At 35.3% G+C, this 7,264-nt stretch overlaps 1 pseudogene; it reads left to right on the forward strand.

The window, feature by feature from the left end:
• The first annotated feature begins 2,134 nt into the window (after positions 1-2,134).
• On the forward strand, positions 2,135-3,174 carry LOC139044083 (olfactory receptor 2T12-like; annotated as a pseudogene).
• Positions 3,175-7,264: the final 4,090 nt, after the last annotated feature.

Consider the following 7,264-nt stretch of genomic DNA (forward strand, 5'->3'; position numbering starts at 1 on the left):
GGAAAAATAGCAACTAATGATATAGACCAACAAATAAAATTGAAATTAATAATTTTGTTTCAATGTGCAAAATGACTTTGGAAATTACTTCAAAATTCATTCATGCACAAAATATCTTAATTATTTTAGTAATCTGTTAAGAAGCTTTGTAATTTAAAACATATAAATGCAGCAAGGTTAAGTAACTGACTCCTCATCACATATATAGAAAATGATTCTCAAACCAGGAGTTCTGTATCTTGAGCCCAGAGTTCTTTATCCATACATCCCCACATCAATAAGATCAGTCTGAGGGTGGTTTAAAGTTATAATGGAGGCTGAGAGAGCCTGCAGGCAAGGAATCACGGTCTGTGGCTATAAGAGGAGAAAGATATCTTAAATAGTGTACAAAACAAGGAGCTGAATGCACTAGATAGGAGGTAGTGCAAATCACTAAGGCTTGGCAAGGCCTCGATTAGGTAGACTGCTTATGTGTCTGGTATCAGTGGTTAAACAAGCCATCGCAAAGGTGCTGGTGTTCCTGTGTGTTGTTGTATCCGTTCAAACGTGAATGCTGACGTGGTGGAGGTAGCACTTTAATGAGCCATTAGCACTGACTTTCCATAGGTCTCTTAAAGAGACTGCCTATGTGTTAAATGGCTCTGCAAGACATGGGCTCTGTCTGCCGCCTAATTTTTATAGTATTAGAGTATTCACAAAATCAAACCCTTCGGGTTATAAAGCATCATCACTATCTCTGTCTCTGTAGTAAACAATTACCAATCAATTACCAGACAATTCCAGAAAACAGGCTCAGAGGGTATTGTGTCTCTAAGGCTTCGGATGAAATATTTTTGGACTGTCCATGTCAGAAATAAAGAGGTCTGCAAACCTGTCCATAAACAAAATTGGCAAATTTGTGCATTTTTCTGCTAATAAAAGAGGAGAGTTGGCTCCATGCACCTATATGCTCTTCTGCTCTTCATGAATTTACAAGTTTTGTTCTTAGTATGGAGTTTAAACGATGTCAAACACTAAAAAATCTTACTTATGTTCAGTGTATAGCAGCTCTCAATCTGTGAACCCTTCCTCATAAAGCCATGCTCATTTCTGTGGGCTCAGTCATTTTGTTTGTGTCTCCAAAGAAAATAGATCTGTTTTGTTAAATATTAAACAACCATCCTCAGAAGATAGGCCAAATATGTAATTTAAGCATTTTTAAAATATTTTTCCTCTCAGATATATTTATACTTCACCTGTGACTAATAATTATGCTTCATGTAATATGGTTGTTTTAAAACTGCTTCCTTTTCTTTTTAATCACCTTACTCGTTGTTATAGTTATTGCTATGCTCTCCAAGCATTTACTCTCATCAAAGGTCCTCTCATGCTTGCCTTTCATACTCACCTGATCGTTGCAAGCCTCCATGACGGTACATTGTGTCGTGAAACGATGCGTAGGGCATGGCTCCAAGTCCTAGTAAGCTGGGGAAAGAAATGTGCATTTTATTCCAAGTGTGATGGAAACAGACTGAAGGTTTCAGAGCAGAGAGTGATGAACTAGCATAGCCGCACTTTAAAATCAGGTAATAAAAATAGTTATTTAATGAGAGGAAGTAACATTTTCATCAATTATTGGGGATATTATGTTCCTTCAGTGGGGAAACTTTGTTATACTCATCTGTTCCCTTCTGTGGCCCTTGTAACCCACAGTGAAATAGCTGTAATTTTTTGTTTCTTAAAAAAATAACTAATTTGAGTATGTTAAAATTTCCAAAATTTGAAAAGAATTCATCTAAGACTCAAAGAAATATAAATAGCAAATGTTTAAATAAGTGTTTATTTTCTAACTTGGTTAAATTTTGGTTTCAGTACACATAAGAAAAGCACAATAATAATAATTATTAAATAATATAAAAAACAGCCAAATTAACTACTTACAATTCTATAATCTTTGAAAGCTTTTTTCTACTTTTGATTCATTTTGATCTATTATACCAACCAACCAATATATCATTGTGTGAAATACATAGACTAACGTTATTTAAAACAGTGAAAGGCTGAGTTACAGAGAAGTGGAATAACAGGTCAAGCAGAACCATCTTAACTGGGATGTAGGGCTTTGAGTCAGGACCTTGGATTCCATATCCAGCACATGTGCAGAAGTTATGAAGCCAAACTAAGGTTTGTAGATGATGAAAGTCCCTTCCTTCTCTATTTTTCCATTTGCAGAATCACACCAGAAGAAATCGTGGAGAAGAGAAACACAACATCAGACTTCATTCTTCTAGGACTCTTTAAACATACAAGACCCCACCTCTTTCTCTTCATGGTGGTGCTGACAACGGCCATTGCTTCTCTTATGGGCAATGTCGTCATGCTTCTCCTGATTTACTGGGACCCCCGGCTCCACACACCCATGCATTTCCTACTGAGCCAACTCTCCCTCATGGATGTGATGCTGGTTGCCACGATCATTTCCAAAATGGCTGCTGACTACTTGACTGGCAAGAAGTCCATCTCCCCTGCTGGTTGTGTGCTGCGGCTCTTTTTTCACTCACACTGGGTGGCGGCGAGAGTTTCCTTTTAGAGCCATGTCCTATGACCGCTACGTGGCTGTTTGCCATCCACTGAGATATCCTGTCCTCATGAGCCAGCAATTATGCCTGAGAATGACTTTGGGGTCTTGGTTCCTGGGGGCAGCTGATGGGCTCATGCAGGCTGCTGCTACCCTGAGCTTCCCATTTTGCGGTGCACGTGAGATCGACCATTTGTTCTGTGAGGCCCCCATGCTGGTGCGTTTGGCTTCTGCTGACACATCAGTCTTCGAAAATGTAATGTACATCTGCTGTGTGTTAATGCTTCTGGTCCCCTTTTCCCTCATCCTGACCTCCTACAGTTTTATCGTCGCAGCTGTTCTCCAGATGCATTCTAGAGAAGCCTGCAAGAAGGCTTTTGTCACCTGCTCCTCACATTTGGCTGTGGTGGGACTCTTTAATGGAGCTGCCATTTCCACCTACATGAGACCCAAATCCTACAGGTCAGCTGACCTTGATAAGGTCGTGTCAGCATGCTACACTGTCTTCACCCCTGTGCTGAACCCCCTCATCTACAGTCTGAGGAACAGCGAGGTCAAGGGGGCCCTGAGAAAGGTGGCTGGGGAAATGTGTAAATTTAAAATGACAGCAAACTTAGTCTCATTCTTCAAATTATTCAATGCTAAACGAGTCTAATTTCCTGAAGTCGTTAACATTTAAACATATGGTAATTCTCTCTCCTTTAATAAGGCTTGAAGAGAAAGTTAAATTCTTTGATCAGTATAATAGGAAGTTGTTAAGAATTACGTGAGACTACCATACTAAGAGAGGCTATTTTTTGAGCACTTACTATTTGCTATGCTCCACACCAAGCAATTTTTATACATTACTTTGCATCCTATTAACAACTATATGATATAAGTACTTTGACACCCATCTTCTAAGTGAGAAAATGGAGGCATGGGAAACTAATATTGTTCTCAGTATCACGCAGCAAATAAGTGTTAAAATGTGACTCCCAAACTTGTCCTTTAAGTTGGTATATTGATTTCTGTCCAGGAATTTATTTTAAACACTATGTTCTATGTCTTTGATCTGTGCATGTTATATTTTCACTGTTTTTGTAAGCAGTCTTTCACAATCTGTTTTATCTGGATCTTGAAGGCAAGCCATTTTAATTCATGTAACTTTTTGTTTAAGTAATGTATATCTTTCCCCAGGCTCTAGTTGTAATTGCAATGGCCAATCTGTTTTAAAGTACACCATGACTAAATTCTCTCTTGAAATTAATTGTGTCCATGATGCTTAAATGTTATGTTGATTCATGATGCTCATGGGGTCCATGGATATGAATTCAGACACATAAACATGCTTAGTCTTAATAGAACACATGATGATAGTGAGTGAGCAAACCTGAGTAAGTCAGCCGTCTGTTATGTGGATCACCTCACATCTGCAAATGTCCAGATAACTAGAATTATTTATCATGCAAAATATGGGCACCAAAAATAACAATACATTTCAGGGAAATAATATAGACCTGTTATCTGATGACAGTTAAATTAAATATGAAATCAAAATTAAAAAGAAAATTTCAAAATAGTTTTGGAAATTCTATGTCTGTCTCTTTATTTTTTTGATTGTTTTTCAGAGATTTTACCCTTAGCTTCTAAATAAATGTTTCTGTAGAAAATTTTCAAAAGGCACTACTGATGTGTTTTCCATCGATGTCTAAAAACAGAGGAACATCATGCAGAAGCTGTATGTGCAAAATCAGGAACAGTAAGAAAACTTGAAGTGGGGAGTTACCTTGAACATATCATCTTCAAGGCATTATTTACTTACAGCTGATACAGTTTTTAGTTAATGCAGTTAATACAAATCTCAAGCATACAGGTTACAAATTTTACCTATATATATGCTTATGTAACTACAACAAAGATCAAGATTTAGAATATTTCATATTTCTAGTACTCTTGGAGTCTTCCTTTTGCTTTTTCCTAATCAAAAACTCCAAGAAGCTAATCATTATTTGAACATATAATTAATTTTGCCATGCTTCTTTCACTCAATACTATATTTTGGAGATTCATCCATATTGCTTTTTGAGATTCCACATGTAAGTGAGATCATATAGTATTTTTCTTACTCTGATTTTCCATTTAGCATAGTACCTACAAAGTCAATCTGTGTGTCACAAATGCCTGGGTTTCCTTCTTTATTGTGGCTTAGTAATATTCCATTGTGTGTGTGTGTGTGTGTGTGTGTGTATACACACACATATACTTAATACATATATACATATGAAACAAGTTGTTTGCAGGTGTTTTCTATTGTGAATAATGCTACAATGAACATGGATGTACAGATATCTCTTTGAGATTCTGATTTCATTTTATTTGGCTATATACCCATAAGTTGGGTTGTTGGATCATATGGTAGTTCTATTTTTAATTATTTGAAGAATCTCCATACAGTTTTCCATAGAAGCTATACCAATTTACATTACCAACAACAGTGCACAAGACTCCCTTTTCTTCACACCCTCAGCAACATTGTTATCTCTGGTCTTTTTCATGATTGTCATTCTTACGGATGTGAGGTGAACCCATTGTGGTTTTGATATGCTTTTCCCTGGTGATTAGTGACATTAAGCATCTTCTCATGTATTTTTTGGTCATCTGTAAGTCTTTATTGGAATAATGTCTATCCAGGTCCTTTGTCCATTTTTTCAACCAGGTTGTTTGTATTTTTGCTATTAAGTTGTAGGAGTTCCATATGCATTTTGGATATTAACCTCTCATCACATAATTTGAAAATATTTTATATGTTTAGTATGTTGGCTTTTCATTTTGTTGAGTATTTTATTGTAAAGAAGGCTTTTAGTTTAATGCCATCCTATTTGTTGATTTTTGCTTTTTCTGCTTGTACTTTTCATGTCATGTCCAAAAATATCAATGTCAAAACCTACATTGAGGTCTTCTAAGACCTTGTCGTCTGAGAGTTTTATGGTTTCAGGTGTTCCATTAAATTATTTCATCCATTTCCAGTTAATTTTTGTGAGTGGTGTAAGATAGGTGTCCAATTTTATTTAATTGTGTGTGAATATCCAGTAGTTCAAATACTGTTTATTGAAGAGAAAATCCTTTTCTCATTAAGCATGCTTAGCTCCTTTGTCAAATATTACTGGACCATATATGCATGAGTCTGTATCTTGGCTCTCAATTCTGTTCCATTGTTGTATATGTTTATTTTTATATCAGTACCATCTAGTTTTGATTAGCATAGCTTTGTAATATTGTGTAAAATCAAGAAATGATTTCCGTTGCTCCCAGCTATGCTATTTTTTCTCAAGATTGCTTTGAATATTCAGCATCTTTTGTGATCCCCATACAAACTGTGAGATATTTTTTCTATTTCTCTGAAAAATGCTCTTGGAATTTTGATAGTGATTGCATTGAATATATAGATGGCTTTAGATAAGTATTGACATTTTAATATTAACTCACTGATCCATCATTATGGGATGTTTTTCCATTTGTTTGTGTCTTCTTCAAATTTTTTCTTATACTTTATAGTGTATAGACTCCCCGCTTTGCTTGAATTTATTCCTAAGTATTTTCTTGATGGTATTATAAATAAAATTGGTTTTTTAAATACCTTTATCATATATTTTGGTGTTAGTGCAAAGAAATAAAATTGACTAATTTAATTTGATTGATTTTGTACCCAACAGCTTTACTGAATTGAATTATGCTAAGGATTTCTTGGTTGAGTCTTTAAGATTTTCATCCATAAAATTATGTTACCTCCAAACAGAAAAAAATTTACTTTAACTTTCAGATTTTGGTGTCTTTATTTCTTTTTCTCAATGAATTGCTCTGGCTAGGACTTCCAATACTATCTTGAAATCGAGTGATGAAGATGTGCATCTTTCACTTGTTCATGATTTAGATGAAAAGCTCTCAAACTTTCACTATTGGGTCTGATGTTAATCACGGACCTTACATATATGAACTTTATTATGTTCAAGTACATTATTTCTTTACACAATTAGTTGAGAGCTTTTATTATAAAAGAAGGATAAATTTTTCAAGTAATTTTTCTGCATCATTGAAAGAAGAATAAGATTTTTACCCTTTATTTTACAAATGCGGTGTATCACACTTGTTGATTTGCGTATGTTGAGCCATTTTTGTATCCCAGAGACAAGTGCCACCTCATAGTGATGTGTGATCCTTTAAGTGTGCTACCGAGTTCAGCTTGGTAGTATTTTGCTGAGAATTTTTGCAACTATATTTGTCAAAGTCATTGGCCTGAACTTATTTTTTAGTGTACTTATCTGGCTTTAGTGTCATAGTGGTGCTAGCTGAGTAAAATAAATTCGACAGTTTTCTTTCTTTTACAAATTTTTGGAAAATTTCGAGAGGGACTGATGTTAATTCATCTTTACTTGTGAGGAAGAATTCACCAGTGACACAATCTGATCTTGGTCTTTTCATTGTTGCGCTGTTTGATCACAGCTTCTAGCTCCTTAGTCATTATCAGTCTGCTCACATCTTCTGTTTCTTTATGATTTTGTTTTGGTAGGTATGCATTTCTAGGAATTTATCCATTTCTTCTGTGTTGTCCAATTTCTTGGCGTGTAATTGTTTATAATAGTTTCTTTTGATCTTTGTACTTTTTAAAGATTTTATTTTTTCCTTTTTCTCCCCAAAGCCCCACAGTACATAGGTGTATATTCTTCA

The sequence above is a fragment of the Equus asinus genome, unplaced genomic scaffold (assembly GCF_041296235.1).
Source record: "Equus asinus isolate D_3611 breed Donkey unplaced genomic scaffold, EquAss-T2T_v2 contig_584, whole genome shotgun sequence".
NCBI classification, from domain to species: Eukaryota; Metazoa; Chordata; class Mammalia; order Perissodactyla; family Equidae; genus Equus; species Equus asinus.